Raw genomic sequence first — 22,228 nt, forward strand, 5'->3', positions numbered from 1 at the left:
ACTGAACCAGCCCGTTGTCCGACTGATGCGTTGCACATTTTTGCAACTAATAAAGAAGTGGATGCGCACAACTCTGCAACACTGGCTCTGCTCCATACTCATATCATTGACATCCATGCAGACGATTATAGAAAGGATCCTAGAACTGGCAGAATGGCACTACAAGACAGACCATTCAAAGGAGGTAAAAACGAGTTACCAGACACACTGAAAGTTGCAGAAGGAGCTCATGTCATGCTCACCAGAAACATTGACATACAAAATGGTTTGGTTAATGGAGCTTTTGGAAAACTACTTAGAGTAGTTCACTCTGAAAATGACCAACACATCATCAAGCTTGGACTTAAAATGGATAATGAGACATCTGGAAAGAATAACCGCACACCAGCAGACGACATGGTGTACATTGAGAGAGCAGAGGAGAATCTAAAGCAGAAAGGAGTGGTACGAAGACAGTTCCCAGTGAAGCTGGCCTTTGCATGTACAATACATAAGGTACAGGGTATGACAACCACATCAGCTGTTGTCTCTCTTAAGAGCATTTTGAGCCCGGCATGGCCTACGTAGCTGTCAGCAGAGTGACGTCTCTCAGTGGACTGTATCTTCTTGATATGGAGGAGAAAAAAATATTCACCAACCCAGAAATCACTGCAGCGCTTGAGAACATGAGACAAGCCAACCTTGATGACATGATGCCTCTTCTACAAGTGAGACAAACACTGAGCAGGTCAGACGTTTTCACCATTGTTCATCATAACACAGAGGGACTGCCAGCTCACATTAATGACATCAAGAGTCACCATGAATTGTGTCTAGCAGATGTTTTGTGCCTAACAGAAACACACCTGCGGGGCTCTTTTGTCGCAGAGAGTCTCCACTTGAAAATTACAGTTTGTTCAAATGCAACAGACACCTTTCCTACACAAACTTTCCCAGATGGCAAACAGAAGTGGTGGTGGAGTTGCTGTTTATGTGAAAAGTGACATTCAAGTGCATGAAAACAGTACATCCATAATGTAACTGACCTTGAATTTCTGGCTTTAAAGGTTGAAGCACCAGTCAGTGCACTGATTGCAGTTGTGTACAGACCTCCAGACTACACTCTGAGGCCATTCCTGAAAAACCTGGTAAGCCTATTAGACTCATTAGAGATCATGGACTGTCATCCCATCATAGTGTGTGGTGATTTTAATGAGAATGTTTTATCCAGTGCAAACAAACCAATCCTGGAGCTGTTTGAGTCTAGGGGATACGCACAGGTCATCACTGCCCCTACCACAGAGAAGAACACACTGCTTGACCTAATTTTCATTTCTCAGCCAGAGCGATGTCTCCATTCTGGAGTCATGAAGACCTACTATAGTTACCATGACCCTGTATACTGTGTATTGTCCTGTGATGATTCATGATCTAGATCTTTGACTACAGTAAGTAATTTCTATATTTTGAATGACTTAAGAAAGTAGAGCGATATTTAAAAGTTGACTTAAGAAAAATGCCCTGCATTGCAGTATAATGTTTGAATTTTTACATAAAATACAATTAAATGAATTAAATAATGATATCAATAAAATATGACAATTTTATTTATTACAGAAAATCTAAAAATCAGTAATCTATGAATGTCAGAAAAATCAAATATAGCAGTTTAAAACGAACAGTGTAGGCATATCTCTCTGCAGCCAGGCTTCAAAATCCTGCCAGGCTGCCCCAGTCTCACTGTGGCTGGGGGGGAGGAGGGTGGACCAGAGGATTGCCCACACAACAAATAAATGTTCAACAGCTTCTTCATTGTTTCTGAGAGAACAACACAGACTAACGTTTGCTTTTAAAAAGAAAAAGAAAAGAAAAAGAAAAAAAAAGAAAAGAAAAACCTAATTACAGCAATAATGACAGTTAAGCCAGTTTATCTGTGCCTCTATTTTGAAATAATATTTACAAAAATGTTATTGATTTCAGTTTGTTATAATCTTTAAACTTTTTCAAAAGTATATGATTATATTTTTGGACAAATCTTACGATGAAACATACATTTTTATGAGCTTTTATCATGTTTCAGCCAGTGCATTTATCAGGGTGGGTCTGGGTTGATAAATGCACTGGCTGATAACTGCACATTTCTGGCCAGAAATGTTTCAGCAGTGTTACATATGCACTACATATGTTACACTTGCTTTTTGTTACCAGCTGATACCCTACATTTGTATAGACATTGGATGGTGTGAGGCTGGGGAGTTGAGTGGAGTGGGTGGGTGGGAGTTGAGTGGGCGGGCACGGTGGGAGGTTGTTAGGCTTCTTTTTTTTTTTTTTTTTAAGAGAGACACAGTCCTCCTGTGTCTTCTCCAAGCTTCACATGTACAATCCAACAGTGTGAAGCACATAGCAGCCAGAAACTGTAATGCCACAGATCAGAGAGGCTTCATCATCACCATCTTCGCCCGACGATCAGGCGTGAGACTTCACATCTAGAAGTCCTCCTTCTAGCTTGTCCCACAAGCAGTCGGTGAGATTTACTCACAACAAAAAGGGTTAATGACATTATTTCCATGAAAACGTATTAATTCTTTGTAAAGTGTTTAAATTGTGTTTTCACTTGACCTTAGGAGTGTTATTTTGAGTGTATTTTAATATCTGTACTCAGGTGTTTCCCTCTGTGATCCATCCCTTCAGAGCTGAGACACTCAGGACTGAACAGACTGCACAGTTTCTGTGACCGAGCCTCCAAAACATCTTCTTTGAAACCACACATGATAGAAGGGCTTTATATTTGCAGCAGCACTACTAAAGGTATTCAGTTTATTACAGGATGTGTTTGTTTCTTAGGACCAGCTCCAAGTGCACACTACCTAACATATACACCTTTCTGTTCCTTACAAACCAACTACTCTGGATCATATGGCCAGTTGGCAGGAATGTTGCTGCAGGAAAACATCCCTGGAGATCACCATCATTGCCAGACTGACTGTGCCTCCTCTGTGCAGTGTCAAGATCCTCCTTAAATGAGTGTGTAAGTTAACATTTTCATTATTTTATTCCTTTGACAAGTATCACCGGTATTTACATTTACAACTACATATGTTCCTGTTTTCTGCTCTTCTTTTAAAGTCCTCAGCTATCCTGCTTCTGTGCTGCTTGCCACACATCAAACACTGGCCGGATGACAGGGAGGATCCACTCTGAAGTCACTGGACATGATGAGGATCATATGGGACTTTATAGTTTCACAGAAACGTTGTGCTCTTTGATTACAGGTTTTAAATGGACATAATGACTGCTCTCTCTGATCAACAGGCTAAAGGATTGTTTTCATTGTTAGAGCTCTGTACAATGTATGCTTATTTAATATTTCATCACAGAGCAAACCTTTATTTATTTAACATATTTTTATTTTGTTTTACTGTTGAATTAACTGTGGGGATTTTTTAAGTGGGCACTCAGGATGTCATATGACCAGAAATGTGGTAACTGGAATTCTACAGTATTAAAAAAAAATCTGCTAAGAACAAAACACACACAAAACCCCAAGAGAACTCAAATTCGTTCCATGTAATCCAATCTAAAACATTTTAAACTGCTGAACAGCAACACAAACAGTGTTAAAGAAACAGTGTTAACAGAATAATTATGATGAGTTTGTACCAAAGTTTCAGGTCACATGGCACACCTAGTGTGTAGTGCGGGGTATCAGCTGGTAAGTATAGGTTTTTTCATATTTGTGTCCTTAGAGTTCAGATAGATAAAGCCTTGTGTATAATAATTAGTCATAACCACAACTCAAAGTCAGGGACTAACTAAATTTGTGACTTTGTGTCTGAGCCCAGGTTAAAACACAGTGTTAAAAAGCATTTAGTGGCATGGCTGAACAATGCTGTAAACTAATGATACTTATTTATCCATGTTCACAAAAAGGACTAATGTGTTTATTTGATTATTTTTATGTGTTAAACTGTGTTACCACCTTAGGCTTTCATTTGAGTTTACTCAAAAATCTCTATACAGTTCTCTTTTACCACTGTGTGGACACTGTTTACAATAAAACATAAAAAGAATGAGTAATAAAAGATGTGTAGACAGATCAGTAGATTAAGTAGACCAATAGAAACAGCTGTTCAGCCATGTTCTAAGAAACCAACACAATTTAAAAGGTTCAGGATTATGGTTTTAAAAGTTGAATTTTCATGTATTTCATATGTTGCTTATTATTTTTATTTGGTTATTTAATTTAGTTATTTTTATTTATTCTCCTGTGAAGTGTTTAACAAAAATAGCTACTTTAATTTCAATTTTATTTGTTTATTATTTGGTAATTTGTTCTTTAAGAATCGAGTCTGTGCCAAAACTAAAGTTGAACAGACACATGACAGGATCAGATTATTAACACCTTAAAACATTGCAAACGTCTCTTTTTAAAAGGATTTTTATTCTATTTTGAAAAAAAAAAACATTTGTTGAATTAATTTAAGTCCTTTTCAGAAAGAAGCTGTAAAATATGACGTAAGATTTTCATGTTATTTTCTATGACATACAAAACAATTGATGTATGTAATACCATTAAACATGATATACACATGTGTATATGTCTGAAAAACATTATGCTGTATATTAAAGCTTGTATTTTCTCCAGAATGTTTGTTCATCTTTTCAGTTCAATTCAACAAATTTGTTTTACATTTATTTTATTATTATTTTTTTATGAATTAGAGATTTATAATACATAATTCCACTCTTTAACTGATTAGAAGAATATGAACTTTTGTTATTCATTCAGAGGTTTTCTGACCACATTTTCTTTTGTCATTACTCATCTTTTTCTAATTTACATTTTAAACATGTTCAGCTATTTTCCAACTTCTTCTGTGTGAAAATCAGCTTTCAAAAGTTCAGCACTTTTGTTTTCAGGTTAAAAATTCTGTATTTTCCAGCTAATTCAACATTTTTAGCTTAATATTCAGTAATTATTTCATTTCAGTGCATACATTCAGATTCAAGCATTCACACTGCAGTTTCTTCAGAAAATGCACTTTCTAGTTAGTGTGAATGCTTGTAAAAGCATTCACAGTATTGTTCTTCTAATCTTTATTATTATTATATCATATTCCGTACGTTTTTTGGCATCTATCTCCTTCAAAACCGTTCAACTTAGAAAAACCATTCAAACACCGTTAGATTCCTCTTCTTTTGGACATGACTGCTTCTATTTTTCTCATTTATAACATTTATATTTTTAAAATTATTCAACTTTTTCAACAAAATTTTCCATGTATTTCAATGGGAAGACCCTTCAAAATCTCCTTCAACTTACTCATTTTTAAACTCTTATTACTTCCATATACGTTGACATAGAGCCACCATTCAAACTTTAAAATGAAGACAAGACATTCAACTATTCAACTTGTCTTTATCTTTTCAATATCTGTTATACTTTTTCTTCAGTTCCAGTTTAAGTTTCATGATGATTTTTCAGCCGTTTCAGAGTTTATAATGGGTGTGTATGGGACGGAATGTTGGGGCTAGAGTGAGACAGCTCAACTGCCAGAGTGAGAGGAGCAAAAAATTAATCTTAAAATATTTTTTAAAACTGCTGCTGTGTCCGCAGCGTTTGCTCTACAGGTATGATTTTACCCTCAAAACGTAGCCATCGCTGTCCTCTTTCATCCAATGTGTTTACTATTGTACTAGGTGTTATGGTTCTTTCATAAATGTCACCAATGCACAGCCTCCTCCTCCAACTCCTCCATAGACTCTAATGTTAAAATGGCTCAGAAGGTTCGTTTGAAAATCAGAAGAGCATGGTGTTTTTACACTGTCACCACGTCCATATAATAAACTCCACAGGCATGAAAACTGAGAATTAGGTAGACTGGACATTGCTGCCGCTCACGGTGAAAGAATTTCGTCAATAGGACCTGTACTTTTCATTTGGGAGCAATTTGTTTCGACCTGACTTTTCTGTTCATTTTAAGCAGCAAAAGTGAGGTGCATGTCTGTGTGCGTGTGTACTGAGCCATTGGGTGCAGTTACTATAGCAACCAGGCTCACACCTGCCTGCCTAACGAGCTCTGTCTCTCACTGTGCCAAGATTCATCTTAAACACTTCTCTTTCAACTGCTGCTGTGTCCACAGTGTTTGGTCTACAGCCATCATTTTACCCTCAAAACGAAGCCATCGTTCTTCTCTTTCCAACAGCATGTCTTTCAAAGCTCAGAGATGTAAACCTTTAAAAGTGTGTGGTTCCAAGTGGAGGGATTACACTTTAGTCATTCAGTGATTCAAAGAATATGAACTTTTAATATTCATTCAGATGTTTTCTGACTCTAAATTTTCTGTTCTCATTTCTTAGGTTTTCCAAATTTTAATTTAAAAACTTTTCAGCTATTTTCCAACTTCTTCTGTGTGAACATCAGCTTTCAAAAGTTCTGCACTTTTGTTTTCAGGTTAAAAACTCTGTATTTTCCAGCTCATTCAACATTTTTATTTTTAACTTAAAATTCAGCAATTAATTCATTTCAGTGCATACATTCAGATTCAAGCATTCACACTGCAGTTTCTTCAGAAAATGCACTTTCTAGTTATTATATTTTATTATATATTCCAGACGTTTTTGGACTGTATCTCCTTCAAAACCGTTCAACTTAGAAAACCATTCAAACACCGTTAGATTCCACTTCTTTTGGACATGACTGCTTCTATTTTTCTCATTTTTAACATTTATATTTTTAATTTTATTCAACTTTTTTCAACAAAAATTTCCCATGTATTTCAATGGGGAGACCCTTAAAATCCTCATTCAACTTACTCCTCTTTAAACTGTATCTACTTCCACATACATTGACATAGAGCCACCATTCAAACTTTAAAACGAAGACAAGACATTCAACTATTCAACTTGTATTTATCTTTGCAATATCTATTATACTTTTCTTCAGTTCCAGTTTAAGTTTCATGATGTTTTTTCAGCCGTTTCAGAGTTTATAATGGGTGTGTATGGGACGGAATGTTGGGGCTAGAGTGAGACAGCTCAACTGCTAGAGTGAGAGGAGCAAAAAATAAATCTTAAAATATTTTTAAAACTGCTGCTGTGTCCACGGTGTTTGGTCTACAGGTATGATTTTACCCTCAAAACGTAGCCATCGCTGTCCTCTTTCATCCAATGTGTTTACTATTGTACTAGGTGTTATGGTTCTTTCATGAATGTCACCAATGCACAGCCTCCTCCCTCCAACTCCTCCATAGACTCTAATGTTAAAATGGCTCAGAAGGTTCGTTTGAAAACCAGAAGTACAGGCTGTCTTTACACTGTCACCACGTCCATATAATAAACTCCACAAGCATGAAAACTGAGAATTAGGTAGACTGGACATTGCTGCCGCTCACGGTGAAAGAATTTTGTCAATAGGACCTGTACTTTTCATTTGGGAGCAATTTGTTTCGACCTGACTTTTCTATTCATTTTAAGCAGCAAAAGTGAGGTGCATGTCTGTGTGTGCGTGTGTATGGAGCCATTGGGTGCAGTCACTATAGCAACCAGGCTCACACCTGCCTGCCTAATGAGCTCTGTCTCTCACTCTGCCAAGATTCATCTTAAACACTTCTCTTTCAACTGCTGCTGTGTCCACAGTGTTTGCTCTACAGCCATCATTTTACCCTCAAAACGTCACCATCGTTGTTCTCTTTCCAACAGAGTGTCTTTGAAAGCTCAGATATGTAAAGTTTTTAAACTGTGTGGATCCAAGTGGAGGGATCACATTTTAGTCATTCAGTGATTCAAAGAATATGAACTTTTAATATTCATTCAGATGTTTTCTGACTCTAAATAGTCTTTTGTCATTTCTTATATTTTTCTAATTTACATTTAAAACATTTTCAGCTCTTTTCCAACTTCTTCTCTGTGGTTGTCAGCTTTTAGCAGTTCAGCTTTTTTGTTTTCAGGTACAAATTTCTGTATTTTTCATCTCATTCAACATTTTTAACTTAAAATTCAGCAATTAATTCATTTCAGTGCATACATTCAGATTCAAGCATTCACACTGCAGTTTCTTCAGAAAATGCATTTTCTAGTTATCATTATATATTCCGTACGTTTTTTGGCATCTATCTCCTTCAAAACCGTTCAACTTAGAAAAACCATTCAAACACCATTAGATTCCTCTTCTTTTGGACATGACTGCTTCTATTTTTCTCATTTATAACATTTATATTTTTAAAATTATTCAACTTTTTTAACAAAATTTCCCATGTATTTCAATGGGAAGACCCTTCAAAATCTCCTTCAACTTACTCATTTTTAAACTCTTATTACTTCCATATACGTTGACATAGAGCCACCATTCAAACTTTAAAACGAAGACAAGACATTCAACTATTCAACTTGTATTTATCTTTTCAATATCTGTTATACTTTTTCTTCAGTTCCAGTTTAAGTTTCATGATGTTTTTCAGCCGTTTCAGAGTTTATAATGGGTGTGTATGGGACGGAATGTTGGGGCTAGAGTGAGACAGCTCAACTGCTAGAGTGAGAGGATCAAAAAAATAAATCTTAAAATCTTTTTTAAAACTGCTGCTGTGTCCGCAGCGTTTGCTCTACAGGTCTGATTTTACCCTCAAAACGTAGCCATCGCTGTCCTCTTTCATCCAATGTGTTTACTATTGTACTAGGTGTTATGGTTCTTTCATAAATGTCACCAATGCACAGCCTCCTCCCTCCAACTCCTCCATAGACTCTAATGTTAAAATGGCTCAGAAGGTTCGTTTGAAAACCAGAAGTACAGGCTGTCTTTACACTGTCACCACGTCCATATAATAAACTCCACAAGCATGAAAACTGAGAATTAGGTAGACTGGACATTGCTGCCGCTCACGGTGAAAGAATTTTGTCAATAGGACCTGTACTTTTCATTTGGGAGCGATTTGTTTCGACCTGACTTTTCTATTCATTTTAAGCAGCAAAAGTGAGGTGCATGTCTGTGTGCGCGTGTGTAGGAGCCATTGGGTGCAGTCACTATAGCAACCAGGCTCACACCTGCCTGCCTAATGAGCTCTGTCTCTCACTCTGCCAAGATTCATCTTAAACACTTCTCTTTCAACTGCTGCTGTGTCCACAGTGTTTGCTCTACAGCCATCATTTTACCCTCAAAACGTCACCATCGTTGTTCTCTTTCCAACAGAGTGTCTTTGAAAGCTCAGATATGTAAAGTTTTTAAACTGTGTGGATCCAAGTGGAGGGATCACATTTTAGTCATTCAGTGATTCAAAGAATATGAACTTTTAATATTCATTCAGATGTTTTCTGACTCTAAATAGTCTTTTGTCATTTCTTATATTTTTCTAATTTACATTTAAAACATTTTCAGCTCTTTTCCAACTTCTTCTCTGTGGTTGTCAGCTTTTAGCAGTTCAGCTTTTTTGTTTTCAGGTACAAATTTCTGTATTTTTCATCTCATTCAACATTTTTAACTTAAAATTCAGCAATTAATTCATTTCAGTGCATACATTCAGATTCAAGCATTCACACTGCAGTTTCTTCAGAAAATGCATTTTCTAGTTAGTGTGAATGCTTGTAAAAGCATTCACAGTATTGTTGTTGTAATCTTTATTATTATTATTATTATATCATATTCCGTACGTTTTTGTGCATCTATCTCCTTCAAAACCGTTCAACTTAGATAAACCATTCAAACACCATTAGATTCCTCTTCTTTTGGACAAGTGTGCTTGTATTTTTCTCATTTATAACATTTATATTTTTAAAATTATTCAACTTTTTCAACAAAAATTTCCCATGTATTTCAATGGGAGACCCTTCAAATTCTCCTTCAACTTACTCCTCTTTAAACTGTATGTACTTCCACATACGTTGACATAGATCCACCATTCAAACTTTAAAACGAAGACAAGACATTCAACTATTCAACTTGTATTTATCTTTTCAATATCTATTATACTTTTTCTTCAGTTCCAGTTTAAGTTTCATGATGATTTTTCAGCCGTTTCAGAGTTTATAATGGGTGTGTATGGGACGGAATGTTGGGGCTAGAGTGAGACAGCTCAACTGCCAGAGTGAGAGGAGCGAAAAAATTAATCTTAAAATATTTTTTAAAACTGCTGCTGTGTCCACAGCGTTTGCTCTACAGGTATGATTTTACCCTCAAAACGTAGCCATCGCTGTCCTCTTTCATCCAATGTGTTTACTATTGTACTAGGTGTTATGGTTCTTTCATAAATGTCACCAAAGCACAGCCTCCTCCCTCCAACTCCTCCATAGACTCTAATGTTAAAATGGCTCAGAAGGTTCGTTTGAAAATCAGAAGAGCATGGTGTTTTTACACTGTCACCACGTCCATATAATAAACTCCACAGGCATGAAAACTGAGAATTAGGTAGACTGGACATTGCTGCCGCTCACGGTGAAAGAATTTCGTCAATAGGACCTGTACTTTTCATTTGGGAGCGATTTGTTTCGACCTGACTTTTCTGTTCATTTTAAGCAGCAAAAGTGAGGTGCATGTCTGTGTGCGTGTGTATGGAGCCATTGGGTGCAGTCACTATAGCAACCAGGCTCACACCTGCCTGCCTAACGAGCTCTGTCTCTCACTGTGCCAAGATTCATCTTAAACACTTCTCTTTAAACTGCTGCTGTGTCCACAGTGTTTGCTCTACAGCCATCATTTTACCCTCAAAACGACGCCATCGTTGTTCTCTTTGCAACAACGTGACTTTGAAAGCTCAGACATTTAAACTTTTTAAACTGTGTAGATCCAAGTGGAGGGATCACATTTTAGTAATTCAGTGATTTAAAGAATATGAACTTTTAATATTCATTCAGATGTTTTCTGACTTTAAATTTTCTTTTGTCATTTCTTAGGTTTTTCTAATTTCCATTTAAAACATTTTCAACTATTTTCCAACTTCTTCTCTGTGGATGTCAGCTTTTAGCAGTTCAGCACTTTTGTTTTCAGGCGAAAATTTCTGTATTTTTCATCTCATTCAAAAAATTTTAACTTAAAATTCAGCAATTAATTCATTTCAGTGCATACATTCAGATTCAAGCATTCACACTGCAGTTTCTTCAGAAAATGCACTTTCTAGTTATCATTATATATTCCGTACGTTTTTTGGCATCTATCTCCTTCAAAACCGTTCAACTTAGAAAAACCATTCAAACACCATTAGATTCCTCTTCTTTTGGACATGACTGCTTCTATTTTTCTCATTTATAACATTTATATTTTTAAAATTATTCAACTTTTTAACAAAATTTCCCATGTATTTCAATGGAAGACCCTTCAAAATCTCCTTCAACTTACTCATTTTTAAACTCTTATTACTTCCATATACATTGACATAGAGCCACCATTCAAACTTTAAAACGAAGACAAGACATTCAACTATTCAACTTGTATTTATCTTTTCAATATCTGTTATACTTTTCTTCAGTTCCAGTTTAAGTTTCATGATGATTTTTCAACCGTTTCAGAGTTTATAATGGGTGTGTATGGGACGGAATGTTGGGGCTAGAGTGAGACAGCTCAACTGCCAGAGTGAGAGGAGGAAAAAATTAATCTTAAAATATTTTTTAAAACTGCTGCTGTGTCCGCAGCGTTTGCTCTACAGGTATGATTTTACCCTCAAAACGTAGCCATCGCTGTCCTCTTTCATCCAATGTGTTTACTATTGTACTAGGTGTTATGGTTCTTTCATAAATGTCACCAAAGCACAGCCTCCTCCCTCCAACTCCTCCATAGACTCTAATGTTAAAATGGCTCAGAAGGTTCGTTTGAAAATCAGAAGAGCATGGTGTCTTTCCACTGTCACCACGTCCATATAATAAACTCCACAGGCATGAAAACTGAGAATTAGGTAGACTGGACATTGCTGCCGCTCACGGTGAAAGAATTTCGTCAATAAGACCTGTACTTTTCATTTGGGAGCAATTTGTTTCGACCTGACTTTTCTGTTCATTTTAAGCAGCAAAAGTGAGGTGCATGTCTGTGTGCGTGTGTGTACTGAGCCATTGGGTGCAGTTACTATAGCAACCAGGCTCACACCTGCCTGCCTAATGAGCTCTGTCTCTCACTGTGCCAAGATTCATCTTAAACACTTCTCTTTCAACTGCTGCTGTGTCCACAGTGTTTGGTCTACAGCCATCATTTTACCATCAAAACGAAGCCATCGTTGTTCTCTTTCCAACAGCATGTCTTTCAAAGCTCAGAGATGTAAACCTTTAAACGTGTGTGGATCCAAGTGGAGGGATTACACTTTAGTCATTCAGTGATTCAAAGAATATGAACTTTTAATATTCATTCAGATGTTTTCTGACTCTAAATTTTCTGTTCTCATTTCTTAGGTGTTTCTAATTTACAATTAAAACATTTTCAACTGTTTTCCAACTTCTTCGCTGTGGATTTTAGCTTTTAGCAGTTCAGCACTTTTATTTTCAGGCGAAAATTTCTCTATTTTTCATCTCATTCAAAATTTTTAAGTCAGAATTCAGCAATTAATTTATTTCAGTGAATACATTCAGATTCAACATTCACACTGCAGTTTCTTCAGAAAATGCACTTTCTAGTGTTTTATATATTCCGTGACGTTTTTGTACTCTATCTCCTTCAAAACCGTTCAACTTAGAAAAACCATTCAAACACCGTTAGATTCCTCTTCTTTTGGACATGACTGCTTCTATTTTTCTCATTTTTAACATTTATATTTTAATTTTATTCAACTTTTTCAACAAAAATTTCCCATGTATTTCAATGGGGAGACCCTTCAAATCCTCATTCAACTTACTCATTTTCAAACTGTATCTACTTCAACATAGGTTGACATAGAGCCACCATTCAAACTTTAAAACGAAGACAAGACATTCAACTATTCAACTTGTATTTATCTTTTCAATATCTGTTATACTTTTTCTTCAGTTCCAGTTTAAGTTTCATGATGTTTTTCAGCCGTTTCAGAGTTTATAATGGGTGTGTATGGGACGGAATGTTGGGGCTAGAGTGAGACAGCTCAACTGCTAGAGTGAGAGGATCAAAAAATTAATCTTAAAATCTTTTTAAAACTGCTGCTGTGTCCGCAGCGTTTGCTCTACAGGTCTGATTTTACCCTCAAAACGTAGCCATCGCTGTCCTCTTTCATCCAATGTGTTTACTATTGTCCTAGGTGTTATGGTTCTTTCATAAATGTCACCAAAGCACAGACTCCTCCCTCCAAGTCCTCCATAGACTCCAATGTTAAAATGGCTCAGAAAGTTCCTTTGAAAATCAGAAGAGCATGGTGTCTTTACACTGTCACCACGTCCATATAATAAACTCCACAAGCATGAAAACTGAGAATTAGGTAGACTAGACATTGCTGCCGCTCACGGTGAAAGAATTTTGTCAATAGGACCTGTACTTTTCATTTGGGAGCGATTTGTTTCGACCTGACTTTTCTGTTCATTTTAAGCAGCAAAAGTGAGGTGCATGTCTGTGTGCGTGTGTACTGAGCCATTGGGTGCAGTTACTATAGCAACCAGGCTCACACCTGCCTGCCTAACGAGCTCTGTCTCTCACTGTGCCAAGATTCATCTTAAACACTTCTCTTTCAACTGCTGCTGTGTCCACAGTGTTTGGTCTACAGCCATCATTTTACCCTCAAAACGAAGCCATCGTTCTTCTCTTTCCAACAGCATGTCTTTCAAAGCTCAGAGATGTAAACCTTTAAAAGTGTGTGGTTCCAAGTGGAGGGATTACACTTTAGTCATTCAGTGATTCAAAGAATATGAACTTTTAATATTCATTCAGATGTTTTCTGACTCTAAATTTTCTGTTCTCATTTCTTAGGTTTTCCAAATTTTAATTTAAAAACTTTTCAGCTATTTTCCAACTTCTTCTGTGTGAACATCAGCTTTCAAAAGTTCTGCACTTTTGTTTTCAGGTTAAAAACTCTGTATTTTCCAGCTCATTCAACATTTTTATTTTTAACTTAAAATTCAGCAATTAATTCATTTCAGTGCATACATTCAGATTCAAGCATTCACACTGCAGTTTCTTCAGAAAATGCACTTTCTAGTTAGTGTGAATGCTTGTAAAAGCATTCACAGTATTGTTGTTGTAATCTTTATTCTATTTTATTATTATTCTTCCGTACGTTTTTTGTACTCTATCTCCTTCAAAACCGTTCAACTTAGAAAAACCATTCAAACACCGTTAGATTCCTCTTCTTTTGGACATGACTGCTTGTATTTTTCTCATTCATAACATTTATATTTTTAAAATTATTCAACTTTTTTCAACAAAAATTTCCCATGTATTTCAATGGGGAGACCCTTCAAATCCTCATTCAACTTACTCCTCTTTAAACTGTATCTACTTTAACATACGTTGACATAGAGCCACCATTCAAACTTTAAAACGAAGACAAGACATTCAACTATTCAACTTGTATTTATCTTTTCAATATCTGTTATACTTTTTCTTCAGTTCCAGTTTAAGTTTCATGATGTTTTTTCAGCCGTTTCAGAGTTTATAATGGGTGTGGATGGGACGGAATGTTGCCGCTAGAGTGAGACAGCTCAACTGCTAGAGTGAGAGGAGCCAAAAAATTAATCTTAAAATCTTTTTTAAAACTGCTGCTGGGTCCTCAGCGTTTGCTCTTCCGGTATGATTTTACCCTCAAAACGTAGCCATCGCTGTCCTCTTTCATCCAATGTGTTTATTATTGTACTAGGTGTTATGGTTCTTTCATAAATGTCACCAATGCGCAGCCTCCTCCCTCCAACTCTTCCATAGACTCTAATGTTAAAATGGTTCAGAAGGTTCGTTTGAAAATCAGAAGAGCATGGTGTCTTTCCACTGTCACCACGTCCATATAATAAACTCCACAGGCATGAAAACTGAGAATTTGGTAGACTAGACATTGCTGTCGCTCACGGTGAAAGAATTTTGTCAATACGACTTGTACTTTTCATTTGGGAACGATTTGTTTCGCCTGACTTTTCTGTTCATTTTAAGCAGCAAAAGTGAGGTGCATGTCTGTGTGCGTGTGTATGGAGCCAATGGGTGCAGTCACTATAGCAACCAGGCTCACACCTGCCTGCTTAACGAGCTCTGTCTCACTGTGCCAAGAATCATCTTTAACACTTTTCTTTTAACTGCTGCTGTGTCCACGGTGTTTGGTCTACATCCATCATTTTACCCTCAAAACGTCGCCATCGTTCTTCTCTTTCCAACAGAGTGTCTTTGAAAGCTCAGATATGTAAACTTTGTTAACTGTTTTGATCCAAGTGGAGGGATCAAATTTTAGTCATTCAGTGATTCAAAGAATATGAACTTTTAATATTCATTCAGATGTTTTTTGACTCTAAATGTTCTTTTCTCACTTCTTAGGTTTTTCTAATTTACAATTAAAACATTTTCAGCTTTTTTCCAACTTCTTCTGTGTAACCTTCAGCTTTTAGCAGTTCAGCACTTTTGTTTTCAGGTTCAAATTTCTTTATTTTTCATCTCATTCAACATTTTTAACTTAAAATTCAGCAATTAATTCTTTTCAGTGCATATATTCAGATTCAAGCATTCACACTGCAGTTTCTTCAGAAAATGCACTTTCTAGTTATTATATTTTATTATATATTCCGTACGTTTTTGGACTGTATCTCCTTCAAAACCGTTCAACTTAGAAAAACCATTCAAACACCGTTAGATTCCACTTCTTTTGGACATGACTGCTTCTATTTTTCTCATTTTTAACATTTATATTTTTAATTTTATTCAACTTTTTTCAACAAAAATTTCCCATGTATTTCAATGGGGAGACCCTTAAAATCCTCATTCAACTTACTCCTCTTTAAACTGTATCTACTTCCACATACATTGACATAGAGCCACCATTCAAACTTTAAAACGAAGACAAGACATTCAACTATTCAACTTGTATTTATCTTTGCAATATCTATTATACTTTTTCTTCAGTTCCAGTTTAAGTTTCATGATGTTTTTTCAGCCGTTTCAGAGTTTATAATGGGTGTGTATGGGACGGAATGTTGGGGCTAGAGTGAGACAGCTCAACTGCTAGAGTGAGAGGAGCAAAACAATAAATCTTAAAATATTTTTTAAAACTGCTGCTGTGTCCACGGTGTTTGGTCTACAGGTATGATTTTACCCTCAAAACGTAGCCATCGCTGTCCTCTTTCATCCAATGTGTTTACTATTGTACTAGGTGTTATGGTTCTTTCATAAATGTCACCAATGCACAGCCTCCTCCCTCCAACTCCTCCATAGACTCTAATGTTAAAATGGCTCAGAAGGTTCGTTTGAAAACCAGAAGTACAGGCTGTCTTTACACTGTCACCACGTCCATATAATAAACTCCACAAGCATGAAAACTGAGAATTAGGTAGACTGGACATTGCTGCCGCTCACGGTGAAAGAATTTTGTCAATAGGACCTGTACTTTTCATTTGGGAGCGATTTGTTTCGACCTGACTTTTCTATTCATTTTAAGCAGCAAAAGTGAGGTGCATGTCTGTCTGCGCTGTGTGTATGGAGCCATTGGGTGCAGTCACTATAGCAACCAGGCTCACACCTGCCTGCCTAATGAGCTCTGTCTCTCACTCTACCAAGATTCATCTTAAACACTTCTCTTTCAACTGCTGCTGTGTCCACAGTGTTTGCTCTACAGCCATCATTTTACCCTCAAAACGTCACCATCGTTGTTCTCTTTCCAACAGAGTGTCTTTGAAAGCTCAGATATGTAAAGTTTTTAAACTGTGTGGATCCAAGTGGAGGGATCACATTTTAGTCATTCAGTGATTCAAAGAATATGAACTTTTAATATTCATTCAGATGTTTTCTGACTCTAAATAGTCTTTTGTCATTTCTTATATTTTTCTAATTTACATTTAAAACATTTTCAGCTCTTTTCCAACTTCTTCTCTGTGGTTGTCAGCTTTTAGCAGTTCAGCTTTTTTGTTTTCAGGTACAAATTTCTGTATTTTTCATCTCATTCAACATTTTTAACTTAAAATTCAGCAATTAATTCATTTCAGTGTGCATACATTCAGATTCAAGCATTCACACTGCAGTTTCTTCAGAAAATGCATTTTCTAGTTATCATTATATATTCAGACGCGTTTTTTGGCATCTATCTCCTTCAAAACCGTTCAACTTAGAAAACCATTCAAACACCATTAGATTCCTCTTCTTTTGGACATGACTGCTTCTATTTTTCTCATTTATAACATTTATATTTTTAAAATTATTCAACTTTTTTAACAAAATTTCCCATGTATTTCAATGGGAAGACCCTTCAAAATCTCCTTCAACTTACTCATTTTTAAACTCTTATTACTTCCATATACGTTGACATAGAGCCACCATTCAAACTTTAAAACGAAGACAAGACATTCAACTATTCAACTTGTATTTATCTTTTCAATATCTGTTATACTTTTCTTCAGTTCCAGTTTAAGTTTCATGATGATTTTTCAACCGTTTCAGAGTTTATAATGGGTGTGTATGGGACGGAATGTTGGGGCTAGAGTGAGACAGCTCAACTGCCAGAGTGAGAGGAGGAAAAAAATTAATCTTAAAATATTTTTAAAACTGCTGCTGTGTCCGCAGCGTTTGCTCTACAGGTATGATTTTACCCTCAAAACGTAGCCATCGCTGTCCTCTTTCATCCAATGTGTTTACTATTGTACTAGGTGTTATGGTTCTTTCATAAATGTCACCAAAGCACAGCCTCCTCCTCCAACTCCTCCATAGACTCTAATGTTAAAATGGCTCAGAAGGTTCGTTTGAAAATCAGAAGAGCATGGTGTCTTTCCACTGTCACCACGTCCATATAATAAACTCCACAGGCATGAAAACTGAGAATTAGGTAGACTGGACATTGCTGCCGCTCACGGTGAAAGAATTTCGTCAATAAGACCTGTACTTTTCATTTGGGAGCAATTTGTTTCGACCTGACTTTTCTGTTCATTTTAAGCAGCAAAAGTGAGGTGCATGTCTGTGTGCGTGTGTACTGAGCCATTGGGTGCAGTTACTATAGCAACCAGGCTCACACCTGCCTGCCTAATGAGCTCTGTCTCTCACTGTGCCAAGATTCATCTTAAACACTTCTCTTTCAACTGCTGCTGTGTCCACAGTGTTTGGTCTACAGCCATCATTTTACCATCAAAACGAAGCCATCGTTGTTCTCTTTCCAACAGCATGTCTTTCAAAGCTCAGAGATGTAAACCTTTAAACGTGTGTGGATCCAAGTGGAGGGATTACACTTTAGTCATTCAGTGATTCAAAGAATATGAACTTTTAATATTCATTCAGATGTTTTCTGACTCTAAATTTTCTGTTCTCATTTCTTAGGTGTTTCTAATTTACAATTAAAACATTTTCAACTGTTTTCCAACTTCTTCGCTGTGGATTTTAGCTTTTAGCAGTTCAGCACTTTTATTTTCAGGCGAAAATTTCTCTATTTTTCATCTCATTCAAAATTTTTAAGTCAGAATTCAGCAATTAATTTATTTCAGTGAATACATTCAGATTCAAGCATTCACACTGCAGTTTCTTCAGAAAATGCACTTTCTAGTGTTTTATATATTCCGTACGTTTTTTGTACTCTATCTCCTTCAAAACCGTTCAACTTAGAAAAACCATTCAAACACCGTTAGATTCCTCTTCTTTTGGACATGACTGCTTCTATTTTTCTCATTTTTAACATTTATATTTTTAATTTTATTCAACTTTTTTCAACAAAAATTTCCCATGTATTTCAATGGGGAGACCCTTCAAATCCTCATTCAACTTACTCATTTTCAAACTGTATCTACTTCAACATAGGTTGACATAGAGCCACCATTCAAACTTTAAAACGAAGACAAGACATTCAACTATTCAACTTGTATTTATCTTTTCAATATCTGTTATACTTTTTCTTCAGTTCCAGTTTAAGTTTCATGATGTTTTTTCAGCCGTTTCAGAGTTTATAATGGGTGTGTATGGGACGGAATGTTGGGGCTAGAGTGAGACAGCTCAACTGCTAGAGTGAGAGGATCAAAAAATTAATCTTAAAATCTTTTTAAAACTGCTGCTGTGTCCGCAGCGTTTGCTCTACAGGTCTGATTTTACCCTCAAAACGTAGCCATCGCTGTCCTCTTTCATCCAATGTGTTTACTATTGTCCTAGGTGTTATGGTTCTTTCATAAATGTCACCAAAGCACAGACTCCTCCCTCCAAGTCCTCCATAGACTCCAATGTTAAAATGGCTCAGAAAGTTCCTTTGAAAATCAGAAGAGCATGGTGTCTTTACACTGTCACCACGTCCATATAATAAACTCCACAAGCATGAAAACTGAGAATTAGGTAGACTAGACATTGCTGTCGCTCACGGTGAAAGAATTTTGTCAATAGGACCTGTACTTTTCATTTGGGAGCGATTTGTTTCGACCTGACTTTTCTGTTCATTTTAAGCAGCAAAAGTGAGGGCATGTCTGTGCTGGCGTGTGTATGGAGCCAGTGGGTGCAGTCACTATAGCAACCAGGCTCACACCTGCCTGCCTGCCTAACGAGCTCTCTCTCACTCTGCCAATATTCATCTTAAACACTTCTCTTTCAACTGCTGCTGTGTCCACAGTGTTTGCTCTACAGCCATCATTTTACCCTCAAAACGAAGCCATCGTTGTTCTCTTTACAACACAGTGTCTTTCAAAGCTCAGAGATGTAAACCTTTAAAAGTGTGTGGATCCAAGTGGAGGGATTACACTTTAGTCATTCAGTGATTCAAAGAATATGAACTTTTAATATTCATTCAGATGTTTTCTGACTCTAAATTTTCTGTTCTCATTACTTAGGTTTTTCTAATTTACATTTAAAACATTTTCAGCTATTTTCCAACTTCTTCTCTGTGCTTGTCAGCTTTTAGCAGTTCAGCACTTTTGTTTTCAGGTGAAAATTTCTGTATTTTTCATCTCATTCAACATTTTTAACTTAAAATTCAGCAATTAATTCATTTCAGTGCATACATTCAGATTCAAGCATTCACACTGCAGTTTCTTCAGAAAATGCACTTTCTAGTTATTATTATTATTGCTGTTGTTGTTGTTGTTATTGCTATTGTCCCCCAAAAAAGCCCAGGGAGGCAGCCAATCAGGTCAGCTGTTAGCATTGATTAGGGCTATTGCCCTGTTGTAAAAGCTGTCCTTGAGTCTGTTTGTCCATGACCTCAGCTGCCTGAATCTCCTGCCAGATGGCAGCAGCATAAAAACCTGGTGTCCTAGGTGTGTACAATCCCATAGGAATCTGCGTGCTCGCTTGAGACAGGGAGTGCTGTACAGGTCCATCAGGGAGGGAAGAGGATGTCCAGTGATTTTTGGGCCATATTAATTACCCTCTGAAGTGCCTTTTTGTGTGCCACAGTACAGCTGGAGAACCATACACAGATGCAGTATGTCAGCACACTTTCAATGGAGCAATGGTAGAAGACGATCAGCAGCGCCTTCTTCGGGTGCATTTTTCTGTGGATTCTCAGGAAGTAGAGACGCTGTTGGGCCTTCTTTAAAACTGCCGAGGTGTTTGAGCTCCATTGGAGGTCTCCAAACCAATCCAACAGCCTCTGAACCTCAGCTCTGTATGCCGTCTCATCTCTCCCCAGAGATGAGATGGTATCCTCTGCAGACTTAATCACTACATTGTCTCGGTGGGTACTGACACAGTCATGTGTGTACAGAGTGTACAGTAGGGTACATTGAGTGTCCATTACTGATTACTTCTCTTAAAAAGTAATCCTGTACATTACTGATTACATATTTTCAAAAGTAATTAGTTAGCTAGTTACTTTTTAAAAACATGGTACACAACCTAAATACTTGATAAAGCAATAGACCTTTCAGCCCAACTCTGTTTTTTTCTGCATAATTCATCATATAAAATTGAATTAAATGGAAAAGTCTCTTTTTTAAAATTTGTTTTATTACTTTTAATCTTTTAATTTTATGCACATTACATTAAGCAAAATTTAAATCATTTGCAACAGTCTTTGACTTGAAGAAATGTGTTTAGCATTTAAACCTATTGTCTGTATATACCGGCATATAGAAAAAAAAACTTTCTTTTTCAAATAGATCCAAGTCAAACAGCAAAAATTAAATAAAATCAAAGACTCAGTGGAACTAAGTCCTGTCGCTCTTAAATCTATTTTCTGTTTCGCAGGACTGAAGCAGTCGGAGATTTGCTCGGTGCTGCAGTGGTGATGTCAGTGGGGGGGAGTTTCTCTGTGAATTTCACATTCCTGTGGTAGCATGCTAGGTACTTGCTCAGATTTGAAGTTTAATTTTTCGCAGTAGAAAGAAATTTTCTTCCCATGCAGAGTGTACGGCAGACGCTTATGTTTTTGTCACTTTTTACAGAATCAAACTATCAAAGTAATGTAAGTACTTCCACACTTTTAACGCTACATGGTCGTACTCTCTCCAGCACTGCATATTATCCATTGTTGATCTGTTGCTGCCACAGACATCGCATGCTTGTATGTCATTGTCCAGAGACACTCTCACAAACAAAATCATGGTTAAGTAATTCAGTAACGCAGTATGCTTATGGGAAAATAACAGTAATCTAATTACTTTTTTTGTAATAGTAATCCCTTACTTGTTACTTGAAAAAAGTAACCGGATTACGCATTATTGCCCATCTCTAATCATTAATAATGTCTTGTATTACTGAATGCAGCTTTCTCTCTATGTTTACTAAGTTGATATGGGAAACGACAATTTAGTTTTTTTGTTTTGTTTTTTTCACAAATTGTTATACACAGGTTCCAAGCGTACATGTGCAGTCAATAATATAATAACGTGTTGTATGACTGCTTTGTGAAAAAGTTTCATCAGTGTGATATGTAAAAAAAAGTATGCAGCATGTCATTTCTCCACAGTGCTCCAAAATAGCTTTCTCAGTTTCACAGGAATTAAATAACAAGAAATAACAAAGTCAAAATAGCAACTGAAGCTGAATAAAAACAAATACTGTAAACTAACATAAGACCACTCAAACAAACTCCATAGCCACAGCAAACAAAAAAACTAAATAGGTACCAGAGTTCAAAGATAGTGTCAAAACAAGAATCCAAAACTGAATGTAGCAAAGGTAAAAATCTAAACTTTAAACATCAGAAAAACAAACCAGAAGCTCCAAACTGAAATATAATAAAATTCAAAGCATGAAAAAGGGTTTTTTAGCATTGCTCAGATTTGATATTT

General features: G+C 36.5%; 1 long non-coding RNA gene across 2 annotated transcripts; it reads left to right on the plus strand.

Annotated features, from left to right (window-relative positions):
- Positions 1-1,087: 1,087 nt before the first annotated feature.
- LOC120435152 lies at positions 1,088-3,161 on the plus strand. Of its 2 annotated transcripts, XR_005609561.1 has the most exons (5): positions 1,099-1,127; positions 1,211-1,427; positions 2,671-2,787; positions 2,904-3,007; positions 3,106-3,161. It is a non-coding gene; the product is annotated as an uncharacterized LOC120435152 (long non-coding RNA). The 2 variants fall into 2 exon arrangements; XR_005609554.1 differs by having other exon boundaries at positions 1,088-1,427.
- The last annotated feature ends 19,067 nt before the right edge of the window (positions 3,162-22,228 follow it).

Source organism: Oreochromis aureus, linkage group 1, assembly GCF_013358895.1.
Source record: "Oreochromis aureus strain Israel breed Guangdong linkage group 1, ZZ_aureus, whole genome shotgun sequence".
Lineage (NCBI taxonomy): Eukaryota > Metazoa > Chordata > Actinopteri > Cichliformes > Cichlidae > Oreochromis > Oreochromis aureus.